At 46.7% G+C, this 17,785-nt stretch overlaps 2 protein-coding genes across 4 annotated transcripts in view; one reads left to right on the forward strand and one right to left on the reverse strand.

Annotated features, from left to right (window-relative positions):
• The window catches only part of EHHADH (enoyl-CoA hydratase and 3-hydroxyacyl CoA dehydrogenase), a 33,514-nt gene extending 31,327 nt beyond the window's left edge, over positions 1-2,187 (reverse strand). The window contains exon 1 of the mRNA XM_051625926.1: positions 2,029-2,187. The gene's annotated coding sequence lies outside the window, so the exon portion shown is untranslated. The remainder of the gene's footprint in view (positions 1-2,028) is intronic.
• A 95-nt stretch (positions 2,188-2,282) lies between these two features.
• Positions 2,283-17,785, forward strand: part of MAP3K13 (mitogen-activated protein kinase kinase kinase 13) — a 79,891-nt gene continuing 64,388 nt past the window's right edge. For 2 of the 3 annotated variants that reach the window (XM_051625917.1, XM_051625920.1), the window contains exons 1-2: positions 3,049-4,095; positions 10,628-10,746. The gene's annotated coding sequence lies outside the window, so the exon portion shown is untranslated. Of the gene's footprint in view, positions 2,317-3,048; positions 4,096-10,627; positions 10,747-17,785 lie in introns of those variants that run through there. The other variant, XM_051625918.1, reaches the window with a different exon arrangement.

The following is a 17,785-nucleotide window of genomic DNA, read 5'->3' on the forward strand; positions in this document are numbered from 1 at the left end:
TCCCTGCCCATGCAGGGGGTTGGAACCTGATCATCTTCAAGGTCCTTTCCAACCTTAACCATTTTTATGATTCTATGCTTCTTGAAACCAAGAGTCACTCCCTCTAAAAATCCCCAGAGCATCAGGTTTGTAATATATATACACCTTTTTATTTTTTTTAACATCCAGATGTGCAAAGACAAAACCAATGACAGTTTTGCACACGTAAAGCTGGTCTGACACATTTGTTAGCAATGTACAGACCTACAGCATTTCCCCCCTAGCAGGTCCCCTGTTCAGCATTTATTTCCCTGTGTTCTACTCTGTGTGTTTCAGATTCAAGTTGTCTTAAACAAATACTGCAATTTCAAGTGGAGGATCTTGGTATCTTTCTGCCAGAACAAAGGGATCTGTCAGTTATTTTCAACAGTCCAAGTCTACCTCGTGATTCTCATCTCGGGTAGTTGCGTGGTTTCAAAGCAACACCTCCTGGCAGGCCGTGGTACTGCCTGTGTGCGCCGAGCTGCCTTCCTCTTGGGTTGATGCACAACAGAACAGCAAAGCGGCAGAGCCAGCCGAAGCGACAGTCGTGGAATCCCAGACTGGTTTGGGTTGGAAGGGACCTTAAAGATTGTCCAGATCCACCCCCCTGCATGGGCAGGGACACCTCCCACCAGCCCAGGTTGCTCCAAGCCCCATCCAACCTGCCCTTCAACACTGCCAGGGATGGGGCAGCCACAGCTTCCCTGGGCAACCTGGGCCAGGCTCTCACCCCCCTCACACTCCAGAATTCCCTCCTCATGTCTCACCTCAATCTCCCTCAGATCACTGTGTGAAGTGGATGTTACAGCTTCCACTGGGAAAGAAACAGAAGGAGGGAGCCTATTTCATAGTTTTTTTTTTAAATGAGAGCAAACATAAGCACTTAGTGCTGTCATAGAATCACAGAATCATTAAGGTTGGAAGGGACCTTAAAGACCATCCAGTCCCAACCCCCCTGCCATGAGCAGGGATCCCCACCACTGGACCAGGCTGCACAAAACCTCCTCCAACCTGGCCTTAAAAACCTCCAGGGATGGGGCATCAACAACCTCCATGGGCAACCCATCCCAGTGCCTCACCACCCTTAGAGTGAAGATACAGGTGTCTTCAGGAAGGTTCAGGTATCCTACAGGTATCACTGCCTTTTTTGTGTGTTTATTTATGCTACATGTGCTGCTTTACAGTGGGCATTGGCACCAAAAGCAATGCAAGACTTTATAAAAAAACAAAACTGTGGAGCCTGCAAACAAAGGATGTTTGCTGTGATAAAATGGTAGTATGGAGACTAGTGTTCACTTTTACCCTTTTCATTTACTCCCTTCTCTATCCCAGTATCAACCTGACTGGCAGAAAACAGAAGTATGAATGGAAATTCAGCACACTTTAGTTAATCACAGGTTTGTTCTGGTTGGAAAAGACCTCTGAAAATCATCGAGACCAAACATTAACCCAACTCTACTGAGTCTGGTGCTAAACCATGTCCCTAGTGTTGGAAGCATTGCATTCCCAGAGTGCTGAAATAACGCAGCTGTCCTTATGAACAAAGGAAAAACACCACAAAAGACATGGAAGCACCAGAGAAACCCAGTAAAGAAGAAGGTGAGTTCCCTTACTCATGTTGTTTCAGGTACTATTGTGCTGCATCAGCAGGAAACAATCCAACACAGGGGAATAACTTGAGGACATAAAGAACCCGAGGCAATCTGTAGGGAAGACTGAGACAGGGTGCAAGTGTCCATGTATTCCCTGTGACTAAAAGCAACACGAAGTCAGTGCAGAGGGGCACGTCTTGAAGGAGACAGCAAAACCGCCAATAACGACGAGAAAAAGACCGAAGGACTCAAAACGTTTCCCCTCTCCCTTCCGGATTGCTGCCCGGTTTGTTGCGCTACCCCTCACGAAACCCTTTTTCTGCCCAGCAATAAAATACGACATTAAAGCCATCTGCCAGTTTGGCGTCCCCATACCCAGCGTGGCTGCACCCTAATGCTTCCGAGAGAAGTTTACCTGCGCTGGCTGATCACCGCCGGGTTTGGGAAGGCCGGGGGGGTTCGAACAGAACCGCTAGTTCCCCTCAGCCACAGAACAGGGGGGTTCTCCCCCTGACAGGCCCTGGAACGGGGGCCCAGGGCAGGCACCGGGGGGACCCCGCTCGGCCCCGCTGCCCCCCCCCAGGGACCCCCGGCGCTGCCCCCCCCGCCCCCCGCGCCTGCGCAGCCCCTTCCCCGCCCCGGAGGTGACGCGGCCGCGCCGGGCGGGGCGGGCGGTGCTGCCGGCGGCGGACGCGGTGCCCAGGTGAGGGGGTGCCGGGTGAGGCGCTGCCGGGTGAGGAGGTGCCCAGGTGAGGCGGTGCGCGGGTGAGGCGGTGCCCAGGTGAGGAGGTGCCGGGTGAGGAGGTGCCCAGGTGAGGCGGTGCGCGGGTGAGGCAGTGCCCAGGTGAGGCGGTGCCCAGGTGAGGCGGTGCTCGGGTGAGGAGGTGCCGGGTGAGGAGATGCCCAGGTGAGGAGGTGCCCAGGTGAGGCGGTGCCCGGGTGAGGCGGTGCCCAGGTGCCCAGGTGAGGCGGTGCCCGAGTGACGCAGTGCCCAGGTGCCCAGGTGAGGCGGTGCCCGAGTGACGCAGTGCCCAGGTGCCCAGGTGAGGCGGTGCCCGGGTGCCCAGGTGCCCAGGTGAGGGGGTGCCGGGTGAGGAGGTGCCCAGGTCAGGCCGTGCTCGGGTGAGGAGGTGCCCAGGTGAAGCGGTGCTCGGGTGCCCAGGTGCCCCGGTGAGGCGGTGCCGGGTAAGGCGGTGCCCAGGTGCCCAGGTGAGGCTGTGCTCGGGTGAGGAGGTGCCCAGGTGAGGCGGTGGGAGCGCCGGGCTGGGACCCTCCGGGGCTGGGACGGTCGGCGGTTCTGGCCCCGGCGCCAGGGGCGCTCTCTGAGGTGAGCGGCTCCCGCCGCCTCGGCCCCGCAGCCCCCGGCCCCGCAGCCCCCGGCCCCGCAGCCCCCGGCCCCGCAGCCCCCGGCCCCGCAGCCCCCGGCCGCTCTCCTCCTCGCCCCCGCTGCCGGGAAGGAGGAGGCGCTGGGGTAAATCCCCGGGCAGCACCTGGGGCAGCTGGTTCCTGAGGGGAGGTGGGGTCTGTCTGTCCTGATCCCGGCTGAGCAGGCTGTCCCGGGGGCTGTCGGCAGAGCAAACCCATCAGGCTCCTCTGGGGGTTAGCGTCCTGGTCAGCAGGAATAGTTTCCGTGCCTCTCTCACCTGACAGAGGTTTGGGAGAGCGGAAGGGATGGCTTCGGCTGAGGCTTCTCTGGGGCCGCCTTTGGCTTAGCCCAGTGGAGCGAAACACGGTGTTAACTGGTGAAAATAAGGTACCTTCAGCCTTAAAGCTGCGAGGGAAGGCAGCATCCTGCCTCCGCACAGGGACGGGCGGTTCCCAGGTGGAATCTGGCACCTCAAGCTTGCTTTTGCTAAACGGGTGGAGGTGGATGTGGATAAACCTTGCAAGCACAGTACAGTGAAAACAAAACCTTCAGGGGAAACAGGTAGGAACCTCTTAGCCTCTTTTCTCTCATTTGAGCTTTGTGGGAATTCTGCTCGTGGAAAGAGCCGAGTCCTTGTTGTGACTTTGCAATCCTGTTATCCTCTAGTTTTACTAGTTCAGAGCTAGGCTGGTCTCAACATACCCACCTCCTTCTCCAGGGAGGGTGGAAAAATAAGTACTTTGTGCGTTCACTCTGAAATGAATTTGAGGGCTGGTCTGACTGCTCCGTGTTTGGGATATGAGAGGTTCCATTTCCCTGGTCACTGGCTGTGTCAGCAAGCGTGGAATTTCAGGAGAGCAGGCTTAAGGTGATGTTGCTGCTGGGAGGAGAGGCCTCTGCACCCCGTTTGCAGCCCTTCTGCCGGTGTGCGGGTGTCGGTGGGTGTGTGTTGGGCTGGATTCATCCCGCTGAGCTTCCCGGGATGAGCACCCGGCGCCTGGACCCGCTGGTGTGTGGAGCCGGGAGCGGCAGGTCCGGCCTCTCGGCGGTGTCAGGGATCAACATCAGCTAAGCTGCTTGTAAAAGCGTTCCCTGAGGCTGCACTTCCCTGGACAGGTGAGCCTGGCCTGGTTTGACTTTTGGTGTTTTTTTTCCCCCCCCTCGTCGTTCTGTCTGGGCTTGGTATTTTTTAGGTGCAAGCTGTGCAATGTCGTTTCTGGCTGTGGCTAACGCTCTCAGCACCCCCTCCCTCTGCTCTTTCGCAGTAGAAGTACTTTTATTTTGTTTCCTGAAAAGGTTTATTTGTGGGTGGTGACCAAACTGGCACTCGTGAGGGGATAGAAATGTAGAACGAGATGATTTTTAGACATTTACCTCTGGTGATTACCACTCCACGGGAATACTTGTTTAAGCAGACGTTGACTTTTAGGAAACAGAGGCAGCTTTTGCTGAATGTAAAGATGGGAGTGCTCACAAGAAATACAGAATTCACTTTTAGACACAGAAAACAGGTGGATAAAGAGCTGAGACAGGTGTAGTAAACAAGAAGTTGCTCTCATTTGCTCAGTTCTGGTCTGAACTGTATTTTAACAGCTGTTTCTGACATTAGAAAGATCTCTGTCCAGGAAGATGATTGCAGATGAGACTATTAGCAAAATTCTACATCTGAGGCATGCAAAGAATGGTTTTGGTACACAAACAATTTTTTAGCTTCACTTAGAACAATCAGCTGGAAAAAAAAAATCAGTCTTTTGTTTATTGTATGGTTTAAAAGTCTTTGTTAGTATAGTAGCTCATAGATTTTATTCAGATATTTAGTGAAGAATAAGTACTTCTCCTTGTAATGTCCCAGAGTTTTGTATAAGCCTCTGTGACATAATTTAATGGCTTAATTGCAGTGTTAAAATACTGCTTCTTGAGAAAATGCTGAGTTTCCAGAACTCTGTGTGGCTTAGTCTGACATGATTTTTGCACTGTGGCTCCTGCCCCTGCCTTGAACCTGTTCTGGGCTGTACAGATATTGTTTAGATCTCCTTTCATGGAAGTGTTTTCTTTCAGGTCTCTTATTAAAATTGTTAAAGCTGAATCTGACTGCTGTCCTTGTAGAATTAATCTTTACAACGTCTCATAAAGAAGACAAATTGCCCTTTATTATTCTTTGTTAGAAAAGATAGTGAAAGATTTAATAAGGTACTTTATCAAGTACTCTGGGTGGGTCTCAACAGCACAGTGCTTAAGTTAAATATTGACTTGCTGTGTAGGACTTTGGTCTTGTGTAACTCTTGCTGAAGCTGCAGCCAGGGGAAAGGTGTTGAAGCAAAGATAATTACTGCTTAAATTCACCCCCTACCAAACCACAGCCAGTCTACCTATGCTAAGGAGCAGCTAAGAACCACAGAGAAGGCTCAGCGTGGTGGTGCTTGTAACTGATTAAACGTAGATTTAATTCCTCTGTTTCTTTCTTATCTCTGGAAGATAAAAATTAATTGAAATTCCATTTAGAGAAAAGTGTGAAATAAGGAAGTAAAATGTGTTTTTTTGCAGTGTAGTCTTTAACTACCTAAGCATAAACTTGTCTGCAGTGCACTCCTGCCTGGTGTTGGTTGTCTCTGGTCAAGATGTGAGTAGGTAATTAAGGTTGTACCTTGGGGTGGTGTTGGTCCTTCTCAGGCTCTCTGCAGGTAGCTAAATGACTAGAATTTGGGGTCTCATTGCTGGTGCCAAGTCTGGTGGTCCTTTCTAATCGTGCTCTTATTTATACTTAAACATACCTTTAGCTGGAAGAAATCCTACGTGCCAGCTGTCTGGTCTCTGGGGCCATGTCTTCCAGTACAGAAGGCTCTTTGTGTTCTATACACACGTGATCACTTGAAAAAATAAACATTTCACATTCTTGCAAAGCTTCACTTTCCAATATGAACTAAACATAACTAGTTCAGTATTTCCAGCCTGCTTCGTGCCTCTTTCCTTCCTGTTGTGGGCTTTCTTACAAAGGGTCTGAAATCTGGTTGCTAAACTGCGTTGAAAAGAGAAGAATTCCTCTGGAACTGACAAGATAGATTTTGTTCTGTGGTGATGTGGCATGTATTGTTCCTGAATGCTCTGCTGTGGGGAGCTCAGCATGGAACATGCAGCTGTATAGTAAAGAAAACTCATTTTTTCAAGCTGAGAGGCTTTGTAGGTGGGAGGCATCTTAGACTTTCTTATTTGCTAGTGGGGAATAGGAGCTTTAAGCTAATCAGGAGATTTTTAGCAAAAAAAGACCAAACATAAACCAGTTATTTAAGGTGATTTAGGTGAAGGTACATCCCTTCATAGTAAGATATTTTGAACTGCTTATACGTGGGTGGGGGAACATGTTATTTTATATTTTGGGTAAGTCTGGTTTCCTATCAGAATCTAGTTCTAAGAAGATTTTTCTGCTGTGTGTATTGGAAGAAGGTTGTGTTCCATCTGTCAAATGAGGTTTCGATTGAAGAAACATTTTGTTGAAATGTAGGATGGAGTTGACAAATTCTGCCTTTTTACTGGCTGATTTTAAAACCGTTTCCTGAACTGCGGTGGGAATGAATTGCTCCTTGCTCCCTCTCTGGATATGCTGGAACATGCATTTCTAGGGCTGTCTGAAGAGCCCATGGATTAAAAGGTGGTTCAGGTTTTTAGCGTTATTGTCAAGTTTTTCCACGTGGTGAATTGAAGGTTGTGATGTGATGGATTTTCAGGGGTGTTTCAAAGAGGCATGGATGCTTGGTGTGACTGAGGTCAGGAGTTAGGCTGAGCTCCAGATGGTGGTCAGAGGATTACTCTGAGAGCTAATTACCAGTGTTTGTTGTATAAGGCAGAATAGTTACATCACAAAGATTTTTCTTTAATGATTCATCAGGCAATTTAGTGTGGAAAAGAGTCAGCTTTTTAACTTTCTGTTGAAGTGTGTTTTTCCCTTAGCCCATCTGGCTCACATTGAGCTGTACCCCAGCCCTTACAGGCTATTTTAATGGTTATTCATTTCCTGACTCAGAAAATGAGATCTGTGATGTCTTTGAAGTTGGAATATCTCTTTTTCTCTGCCTGTGTGGCCTACATTTCTCCTTGCATCCATCTATTGAGATGTGCTGGTGGGAGCTGGGGACAAAGGGCTCTGCCCACAGTTTATTCAGGCGTAGGCTCTGCAGAATGCTATTTTTGGACATCCCTGGGGCAGAAGATGGTCAGGGTGTCTAACCTCAGGGTGTCTAACCTCAGAGCCAAGCAGGGGGGAGTGTAGCAGCCTTGCCTTTGGTGTGTCACTGTGCTGGACCAGCTATTGGTGGCTGTTCTGGCAGAGAGGATCCTGTCTTCTGCAGTGGGGGTCATCCAGCAGCAAGATGGTGAGAAAACATTCATTTTACTCTCTTGGTTTGGTGTTGTTGCCAGGAAACACCTTGTCCATGTTGCAGGGACTTGAGTTATGGCTGCTCCTGTCTTAGCTCAACAGACTTACTCTAAATCTCACAAATAAAGGTTAATGCTCCTGCCATCCTCAGCTCTGGATCACTGTGCCAGCTTGTCCTGTCAGGTTGCCATGTCACTGGCTTATTTGGTGCCTGGTGCTGTGGTCACTACAGTTTGGGCCTTTGGTCGGTAGCAGGACAACTTAATGCTAAAGGGGATGAAATTTCCTCTCAATATCCCTCCCTGTCTCTGGAAGAGCAGTTTCCCACTGGTGCTGTGTATCCAGCACTTCTGCTGGCTTCAGATCAGCCAAGCACCTGAATGTTGGTGGAGGTGAAGAAAACATAGTGCTGAGGTCTCATGCTGGTGGTGCTGTGGACCTCAGTGGGTAGCAGATTGGTATCTGAGTTTTCCTTAGTATCATTTGTTTTCTACCTGTTCTCCTTATAACAACCTGAGTGCTGACGTTTGTGGTGTGAATGCAGGAATGAGAATGTTTAGAAGGTGGTTTAGTCGTAGGATTGCTGTGAGGACTTCTCTCTCTGTGTATCTTCTGAAGTGAAGGTTATGATGCCACACAGGTGACACAGTACTCAGACCTTCCTCATTCACTTACAAGTAGAGTGTTGTTCTGATGGGTTATTTGTATTTCTCAAGGTACAGTGTCCAGCCAGTTCTCTTTCCAAAGATCTAAACCTAAGCCCTGTCTCCCTGATTCCTGGAGTTGGGAGGCTGTTGTGTGTCTGACCCCAGGTTGGCTGCTTCTCAGGGTTCTGCAGCACATGATGCCTTGTGTTGCATCAGATGATGGATGGGTGATTTTGTTGATTATTTGCTGGCCAAGGTGTCCTTGAACCTTCTGCCTGCTTTGGGGGAGGCCCATGTGATACCAGGACCTAAAGAAAACCCTAACTTCGTGTTTGTGTTGCATGCACAGGCTGGGGGCTGAGTGGATGTTGACACAACAGCCCCACTCTTCTCCAGGATGAGACTGTCATCAGTACCAGGAAGGATGGTAGTAAAGAACCTGCTCAGCCAAGTGGCCAGTTTCCCTTCTTTGTGCCTAGTGTTTTCTTTGGAGGTCACCGTGCTTCATACTCCTTAATTTCTCCTCTTTCCTGGTAAGCCATGCTTTTCCTTCCTGGTGAGTCACACTTTTTCTTTCCTGGTGAGTCATGCTTTCCCAGGCTGCTCCCTGAGGTTTCATTTCAGGCTTTTTTTTCTGAAACCTCATCTCTCCAAGGTAGAGGTGCTGTACCACCCTTGTGTGCTGACAGAAGACTTTTCTTTTTGCATAGCTAGAGGATTAAACCTTCCAGCTGTTCTTTGAGGCTACTATTCAGAGAGCAAGGCCAGAGTCACTTGGAAGTGCATTAGAGACTCTTAGGAGCTTGTTTATGCTTTGTGTGATGCGAGATATTCCTTGTCCTCCTTTCCCCCCGGGCTAGCTCAGATTATGCTGATAGTATTAGTGAAGAACACTTCCAAGTCTGATGTCACTCTACAGCATGAACCTGGAGGTTTGCTGTGATACTCACCACGCACTGGGGCTTTGCAGAGTCATCCAGGAATGAAACTGCATTTTGTGGAGCAAGATGTACTGAGATTGCTGTGTGCAGGGAGGACTCTGAGGCTGGTTTTTAGACAGATGTGAAAGGGCACCTCCAAGCAGAGCTCTTTATACACACTTTATGCATGCATAGAATTACCTGAAGTTAGAGCAGAGTTGCTTTTAAATGGCTGGGATTCTTTAATCTCTGTTGTCTGTAGGACACTCTGATCCAATCTCTCTTTACAGTTTGAAACTCCAGCAGCAAGTTGACAAGAACTGTGCATTTGGGATAAATGCAAAACACCTCTTCCCTGTGAGCCTGCAAAGAGGTGTGGGACTGGCCCTGCAGGTGTGGCCAAAGGGGGGGAAATCGTGGGGACACTAAGCATCTCAGGCAGTTCAGTGTGAAAGTGAAGATGGACAATATATCCTGAGCTGTAATTATTAGGAAGCAGCTGTGTTTTCCTAGACTTCCTGGCTAGTGGGAATCTTGAGAGTGTGACCTGAGTAATCTGGAAGGGGTGGAGGGTTTCACTGCCTGGAGTTGTGTTGTGATTCTTGCATGGATGCTTCCAGAAGGGCAGAATATTGATAGCCAGAACTGCAGGACATGCTGTGTTGAAATTTTATCTGCTTAAGTAGCTGCTAGTCCAATTCCATTAATGTTTGCATATTTAATAAACTTTTAATGTTGGGTTTTAATGAGTTGACTGTTATCTCTGAACACCCAGCAGCAGCAGGCACAGTCTGGGTGGCTCCTGAATGCTGATTTCTCTCACTTAGAAGGCATGTGGCCTTTCCCTGGGATGTCAGCACTTGACAAGCTTTGATATAGTTTGTACTGATGTACATCAACAATGAATTCTTAATTTGGATGGAGCCCTAGGGTTAAGTTTTCAGGGGAGGAATTTTTTTAAAAGCTGGACAGGAAAGAACATGACCTTGGTTAATCTCACAACACACCATTTATCTACCTGAGATGGTTCTTGCTTGTGATCTAATTGCTTTGGCTGCAAGATGGGCCTCCTAGTAAATTTGTTTCTAATGTGGCATTTGCTCATTTACAATCCCAGTGCTTTTGTTCTGCCTTTTCAGCCTTATTTTCCAAGCTTGTATCAAATGTTACCCTCCTCAGAACCCCTAGCAGGGTAAGACGTGCTCTGGTTGTGCTGCACAGTTTGAACCAAATGTCTCTAATGAGATAATGGAAGTTAAACTATTATTGAGGGGACCTTGGCAAGATTCAGCAGAAAAGTTCAGCGTTTGTGCTTCTGAGATAAACCAAAGTGTAGTGAATGTATGTGGAGTCTAGCAGACAAGGTGAAAAGGGACTCTTGATAACACAGGGTAATTCTCAGTTCTGGCACCAGTGTGACTTTAAATAAGTCACTTCTCCATCCTCAATCTTTAGGATGAATTCTCAATCTGCTGCTGTAAAGTAAATAGGAAATGTGTATGCTGGGAGGGTGAAGAAAGAAGCCCTTACCCACCTTCTTTGGGTTGGGACAACATAGTAATGAAGTGACTGGGCCCATCTGGTTGGTTTCAGGTGACTTTTCAGCCTAGTGCCTAGTAAAAAGCAGGAAAGATGGCATGTTTATGTAGCACAGTAGCTGTTATCTGAGGGTGCTGTGGTTTAAATTGAAGTTCTTTTTATATCTCCAGAATACCAGTTTGTGAGAGGAAGAGCAAAGAGAGCAAATGACAACAAACTGATGGACTGTTACATCTTCCAAAAATGAGCCTATTCACACTTTTCTACTGGAAACTGACATGTCTTGAAGGTGAGTGGGTTTTGTATGTGACAGATGATCTGCCCAAGGTCTGAACCTTGACCATCAGTCTTCCCAAAGACAGATGTGTCCTCATTTCAGCACAGGCTGCAGCTGCCCCTCTGGGTTGGTAGATCCCAGGATTGGGAAAATATGTATTTTTATCACTGGGAGAAATATGTAGGAAGTAGGTAATATTTTCCACCATACCAATTAATTATCATTAATTTGGAAGTTCTTGAAAGAGCTAGAGTTCTTAGTGAAAGAGGTAAAACTATTTGGAAGATGGGTATTTGTTGTGAGTAGAGGCAGAGCAGGTGTTTTCTTTGCAGGATGAGAAAGTGAGGTTTGTAAGACAAACTTTTGTTCAGTTTGGTGAATGTATTACATTAGGTAAGATGTTTTCAAGTCCTGTTCCAGTTGTACCTCAAATGTTGTTATCAGCATTCAGAGTAGCTGAAGAGGAGTGCTTGCTGTTAAGGATGGTAAATTGGTTTCCCAAAATAAAGAACATAATGCTTGAATGAAATTAAATGAAAATTACATTTTGTTGAGTTTGTGATATTTTTGTTATGTTTGTGCTCGGCCCCTTAGGGCAGTGACAGGATTGGTTTAAAATCCTGTAATAACACAACTCAAAATGGGAGATGTTACAAGATGAGAATGAGAAATGTCACAAGTTCTGCACTCAGTGTTGAAATAAAACCAGAGACTATTGATTATTGCCTGTGTTTTGCAAGTGTCCTCTTTGGATTCAATAGACTGAGCTGTGGAATGTTTTTAGAACATGTATGAGTAAGTTTATGTACATGAAAGTCATGGGATTTTTGTATGGAAAATTATGGGCATGTAGTGATAGGACAAGGGGGAATGGCTTTAAACTGGGAGAGTGTGGATTTAGATGAGATACTAGAAGAAATTCCTCAGTGTGAGAGTGGTGAGAGCCTGGCCCAGGTTGCCCAGGGAAGCTGTGGCTGCCCCATCCCTGGCAGTGTTGAAGGGCAGGTTGGATGGGGCTTGGAGCAGCCTGGGCTGGTGGGAGGTGTCCCTGCCCATGCAGGGGGTTGGGTCTGGATGATCTTGAAGGTCCCTTCCGACCCAAACTAGTCTGTGATTCTATGATATGATTCTGTGAAAATTAGCCCTGAATGAAGGTGATTTGTGGCACTGGGCCCATGTTCCTGAATCAGCAGCTTTGTTTCTGATTAAGTTTTCATTAATTGTAAGTGTGTTGCCCTGGGTGTTGCTTAGAGCTGTGTGTGGAGAAAAGTAACACTAAAGTGCTCAACAGTACAAACTGGGGTCAACTCAATATCCTTTTTTGTCAGCGGAGTGAACTGGCTTTTGAGTTTCTTTTGTTAGATGTAGTTAGACACTGAGAATTCCTGGAAGGCTTTAGACAGGGACTTGCTATTGATGCTTCACACTTTCTGCCTAATAATGTGGAAGCTAAACTAATGCTACAGAAAAGTAGGATGTGCTCTCAGATCTCCAAGTCAAGTGTTTTCCATATACATGGAAATAATAACAATTTTTAACTGTACTATATTGGCAGATGAAAGGTTCAAAACATGCTTGTAGATCTTGGAGGACCACAGTTTCTTTTACATCATGAGTTCCTTATATGTAAAGAGGCTGAGAGTGGTTATGTGTGTGTATAATCTTTGCTGGTTTTTTGAGGGCAGGATATTTTCACTTCAGTCTATGAATTCTGCACAAATAACTTTCTCTACAACAATTTCCAATGTTAAAAAGTTCTTGGAATGTTTGGGTGATTGCAGAAGTCACAGTTACACCACATGCTGTTCATGTGTGGTTGAAGGATGTTTTGAAGGCAAAGATGTTATCTGTGAACCCTTTTGCCAAAAAGATCTTGAAAACTAGGGAATGTCACTTGGAAATATTTATTCTGGCGTAGTCTGTACTTTTCTGTTGATGTGGATAAACAGAAATACCTCTTCTTCCTTCTGCTCTCCTTTCTTCTGCTTTCACATGTTCTGAAAAGTGAAGCTTTAATCCGTGGAGAAAGATTGTGCAACAGGGTAAAGAGAGAGAGAGTGAAAAGAGGCTATTTTGCTGCTAAAAGGCTTCTTTGTTCTTTGGGGTCAAGAAGAGCTGAGGTCCCAGTGATTTCATAAGCTCTTCTATTACCTGTTCACATCCTGGCTGGTTGGCCTAAATGGCTGGATCCTCCTCTGTGTGAGTCACTAAGTCAGTCTCAGGCAGTGCTGACATTCCTGCTGCTGTCTGCCCTGAGCACTTGCTCCTTGTTCTTGCTTCCTGGTGACTTCCAAATTTCCTAGCTGCTGCCACAGCCCTGGCAGGTTTTGTCAGCACAGCGTTGCAGCTGGAGAGAGAGACCTCCATGGGAGCTAGGAGCTGCTCCTGCCTCGTTAGAGGATGTATTTTCAGCTGTAGCTGGCAAATATTTGGAGATGTTTTCCAGTAAAACAGTTGGTACCAGTTCTTGGCTCAAAGCCTGCTCTTGATCAGAGCAGCGTGGTGGGTTGCCAGATGGCCTGCGAGCTGGGTCTGGTGCCTGCCCTGCCTGCATCCCTCCTGCAGGACAGGGCACTGGGGGAAGCAGCCCTGGCCTCCCCTGGGAGCAGGGTGTGCTCAGAGCTGAGGCAGGAGCAGGAGCTGGCAGCAGTTCCTGCTCCTTCCCAGGCCGGCTGCTGCAGCAGGCAGGGCTGTGGGGCTGGAGCTCCGTGCTGCTCCGGCAGCCGCTGCAGCCACAGGGATGTTACTGTCTCCTGGAAGAGATGGGGAGACAGGGTGCCTCAAGTATCTGTGTTCACTGGGAAGCTCTGCTAGGCAGGGAATAGGGCACCTTATCCACTGGCCCAGCCAGGTACTGTACGACTGGCTGCTCCTCTGCTTCAGGTACTGGGTAATGACCTGTTCTTGCTGAAGATCCCAGTTCGTGTCCATTTTTCATATGGATTAGGCTGTAACAGGCTTTTACTCTGAAGTGCAAGACCTTGGCTAGGCCTGGTGGTCCCTGCTAGCTCCTCTCCCTTGCCTGTCTGTCCCTGGTACATCACTTGGGGTCTTAGGGGGTTTGAGAACACCGCAGTGTTGCTGCATTGAATTCTTGTCTCGTCAGGAGAAAAATTTGCCTGTGTAAACTGGCAAACTGTGTCAACTTTTAGGTGCTTCTTTGCTCTTACTGGTGCTCTCTTCAGAGCATTGCTTGACCCCTTCTGCCAATGGGAGCTCTTCCAGCCATCTCTAGAGATGTTTCAAGAAGTCCAGCTCATCATGGGTGCTCTCTGTTTGCTGGAGAACCTAAGGGTTTCACATCAAAAGTGAAAGCACGATTGATGCAGCTCAGCCGTGGTACAAGGAGTGTCAGCAGCCTGAGACACACCAGGTTCTCTAGAGGAAGATCCATCAGGGCCAACCCCACATGGAAGTTATGGCTGTTGTCAATGTTACAGCAGTGGGTTTGGCAGCTTGGCTGCTAGAGGGAGGTGGACTTTTTTGGTTGTTTCCTTTGCTGTGTTGGGAACCATTTGTTTTGCTTCAACCAGATGGGTATTATTACCACCTGGTAATAATGGGTAAGATTCTCTTGGTGGTAAAGGAGGCTGTACTAACATCATCAGCCTGAGACTTGCTGTTTGTAGAGCTCTTTTAGACTGCAATTTTTGCCCTGCAATTAACTTCCCATGAACAAAACTTCAGGAATTCCAGATCTGGGACTCGCTATGCCAGGAGGAGTCAGCAGCCCAGTTCAGTGAGAGAGTAAGTGTCCAGACTGCAAGCCACAGCATGCCTTTCTTTCATTAAGATCTGCTATTAAGAATATCAGTTTTGATAAGCAGAGCTCATTAAATTGTCGTTTAGTTAAGACAATAAACTCTTAGAACCTTTTCTGACATTGGAGAGAAAAAGGAGGTATCACTCCAGATTCCTGTGGTGGTTTTTTTGCAGCTTCCTGAGTAAAACAATTCCATTTTTATGGTGTATTTGTCCTACCTTTAAACATTTTGTGGATATATTTAAAATTGTTTAGTTACATTATGATCTAACAATAATGATTAGATACTGATCAGTATGAAAGCTGCAGTGTTTGATTCATTGTAATTTGACAGTGTTACTTGTCTGCCTGTTGCCTTATTAGATAAATAAGAAGATAGTACTTCTCAAGCACCTTGTACTTGCCACCCTGAAACAGAATTAAATTTCTATTAAAATAATGAATGCTCAGTGGTCCCAAGTGAAGAAGTATAATATTACTGATGAGGTCCCTGGTAAACTTTTACACTTGGTTCCCATTCTCTGGTGTATGAGTTTTGCATGACCTGGTATTTTGGATTAGCTGTGTTCAGAAAGGTGCTCAGCTCTGTCTGGTACCACAATTTTTTTTTCCTTTTTCTTTGAAATCTAAACACTGGCCTTGAGTTGATGCATCTTTTTAATCTCAAGCAAAGTGGACCTCTGGTTTTACCTTTTTAATTTATGCAACCTTGATAAGAGCAGCCAGATTATGCTGGCATCAATTCGATGATAGTAAATTCCTTCTGTTCTTCCTTAAGCCACAGTGAAAATGAAATAAGCTGAATATACTGGTTGTTCTTCGTGCCTTTTTGTTCAGGGCAGAGGAAAATTAAGCTTTTTTGACCTTTCTCTGACATGTGTAGTCAGTGAAGATGAGGGCAGAGAAAGGTCTTGTAAAATAAATGGAGTCGATATTACTCTTCCTCAAATTGTTATTAATGCACTCCAGGATGCTCCAATGAAAGTCACAGCCTGGGAAGGAAGTGCAGGCAACCTCAGCTGCTGTTTCATCTACCAAGGTGTTACTTGGCTTTGAGTTTTTCTTCCTCTCTTTGAAGCTCTCTGTCACAGAGGCTGTGAGGTGGAGGCCCTGGGTGGGAGCTCTGGAGCCTGTGTGGACAGGGCTGCTGCCGGCTGGAGCTCCGTCCTGGTGGTGCTACACCTATCTGGGTGAAAAAAAAGGCTTTTGGACTAAACCAGAGGGTTTGACACATCTTTATCACTGTGTACGTACCTTTGCAAATGCAGTTGGGTACCTTTTTTTGCAAGAGGCTCATAGTTCTCAGTGGAAGTGGTTAAGGACTCCTGTCAACAGCACAAAACATGATAGTGCTGAGATTAAACAAACAAACCAACCAAGCAACAAAACCACCATGCCCCCCCTGAAAAAATGCCAGAACAAAACCCACTTGCTGATGCAGTGGATGGACCAGTGAGTTTTACTGTGATTTAGCTGGGTTTAGTTGCCAGTCCTTCTCTGTGTTTCAGTTGTGCTGACCTGGTCTTTGTCACTACAAATTCCTTCTCCTAAAGGGGTCTTGTCGAGGAGAAGGTGAGTGTGACAGCTCAGGTTGCTGGGGGCTGTTTCATTAGTTCTTGACTCTGCACACAAACTGAAGCCTGCTGGTGGTGGGGACCTAAACCTGTGGGTCTGTTCCTGTGCTGGTGGTGGGGGAGTGGGGAGAGAGGCAGGTGCACCAAGAGGATCAGGCATTTGCTTTGTCCATTGTAGCTGTAATTCACGAAGTAAGATCTGAGTGTGCATAGTTCAACACCCAAAACCAAACAGTGCCTGTGCTGCTACTCCGTAGTGTTTTGGTTGTATTTGAAGAGCTGAGCTGTGTGCTTTTAAACTGGTTGTGTTCTCGGGAGGTGGCTGTTAAGGGGATGCTTTAATGTTTGCCTGACAGAGGTTTGCAGTGGTAGCAGAGAACATTGTATTCTCAGTCTGTGTAATTTCAGGTCTAACAGAATTCCTGCTTATGCTTTGGCACATCCTTGCTGCTCTGCTGTGTATTTTCTAGACAGCTGTGCTTGCCCTTGCTGATTGATCTAAAACATTATTACACTGCTATCTTTATTTGCTCTGGCCTGTTCTGATACAAGCCTTCAACCAGCACTCTCTGTTTCCAGCGTCAGGAAACACTTTGCATCCCTTAAAAAATTAACATTGGCAAAATGATGTTGATCTTGGATGGTACCTAATTAAGGCCAGAGTTTGAGAGCTGCTGAGTTAAAAATCCCTCCCCTCTGTTTTTGGGTGACTGGATGTGCTAGCCTAGATTAAAGCAGGCCAAGGGAGCAGCAGTGTAGCCAGCTTTTGGAAGACCCTTCAGCTGCATGCCTGTTAGTGGATGCAATTCTACATTGTATTAGTATGTAGTATTTACTGCAACTTCTGTTTTTAAGGATTATAAAAGCTTCTTCACATTGCTTAGAAAGATAGGAGAAAAGCATCTTGTCTGTGCAGTAGCTGTGTTTTAATGTTTGATGGAAGTTAGTTTATTGGAACCTGTCAGTATGAATGCTGTTAAATGAACTTTGCTATGTGTAGCAGAGATTTTTCTTAATTTTATTAACCCTGAAGTATTTTTATGCTAAAAGAAAGTACGTGTGTGTGTGTGTGTGTGTATATATATACGGCTATAGACATGTCCAGTAAAAATGGGCAATTTTATTAAACCATGAATTTAAGGGAGTGTTAGAATGGTTGCCTGGGGCTTCAATATGATTTTTTCAGTGCTCTGGATGGTTAATAGAGAATAGCCTAACTGCTAGGACAGAGAAGCCCAGAATAATTTTCCTTGTCCCAGTTAAGTCAAAAACTATTAGAGCAGTGGAAATAAGGGGGAAAAAAAGGGTGAGGGAAGTGTCAGCTCTCACTCTTGCTAGTGAGAGGGAAAAGTACACAAATGTGCCAGAAGGGAGAACAGAAGAGTGCGCAGCAGTTTCCAGTGCAAACAGAAAATAGGCTAATGTTGCCAGAGCATGTAAGTAGATTATAGGAGTGTTTGCAGTAAAAGGTGCAGGTCAAAGGAATATGTGATTTTCTTTGACCTGCATGTGTGGCAAGAAAGGCTGCTTTGCTGCTAGCAGGCCTGATGCTTGAGCCATTATGAGTCATTTTTCCCCAGCCTAGTGCCACTGAATCCCTCTGTGCAGGAGACCCATGGGGATCCCATTGTTTTGCTTTCCTGGTGCTGGGAGCAGGGAAGGACCAACAGCTGAGAAACTCTAGTAAACTCCTTTCACTCTCCAGCTGAGACTT

The sequence above is a fragment of the Apus apus genome, chromosome 8 (assembly GCF_020740795.1).
Source record: "Apus apus isolate bApuApu2 chromosome 8, bApuApu2.pri.cur, whole genome shotgun sequence".
In the NCBI taxonomy this organism is placed as follows: Eukaryota; Metazoa; Chordata; class Aves; order Apodiformes; family Apodidae; genus Apus; species Apus apus.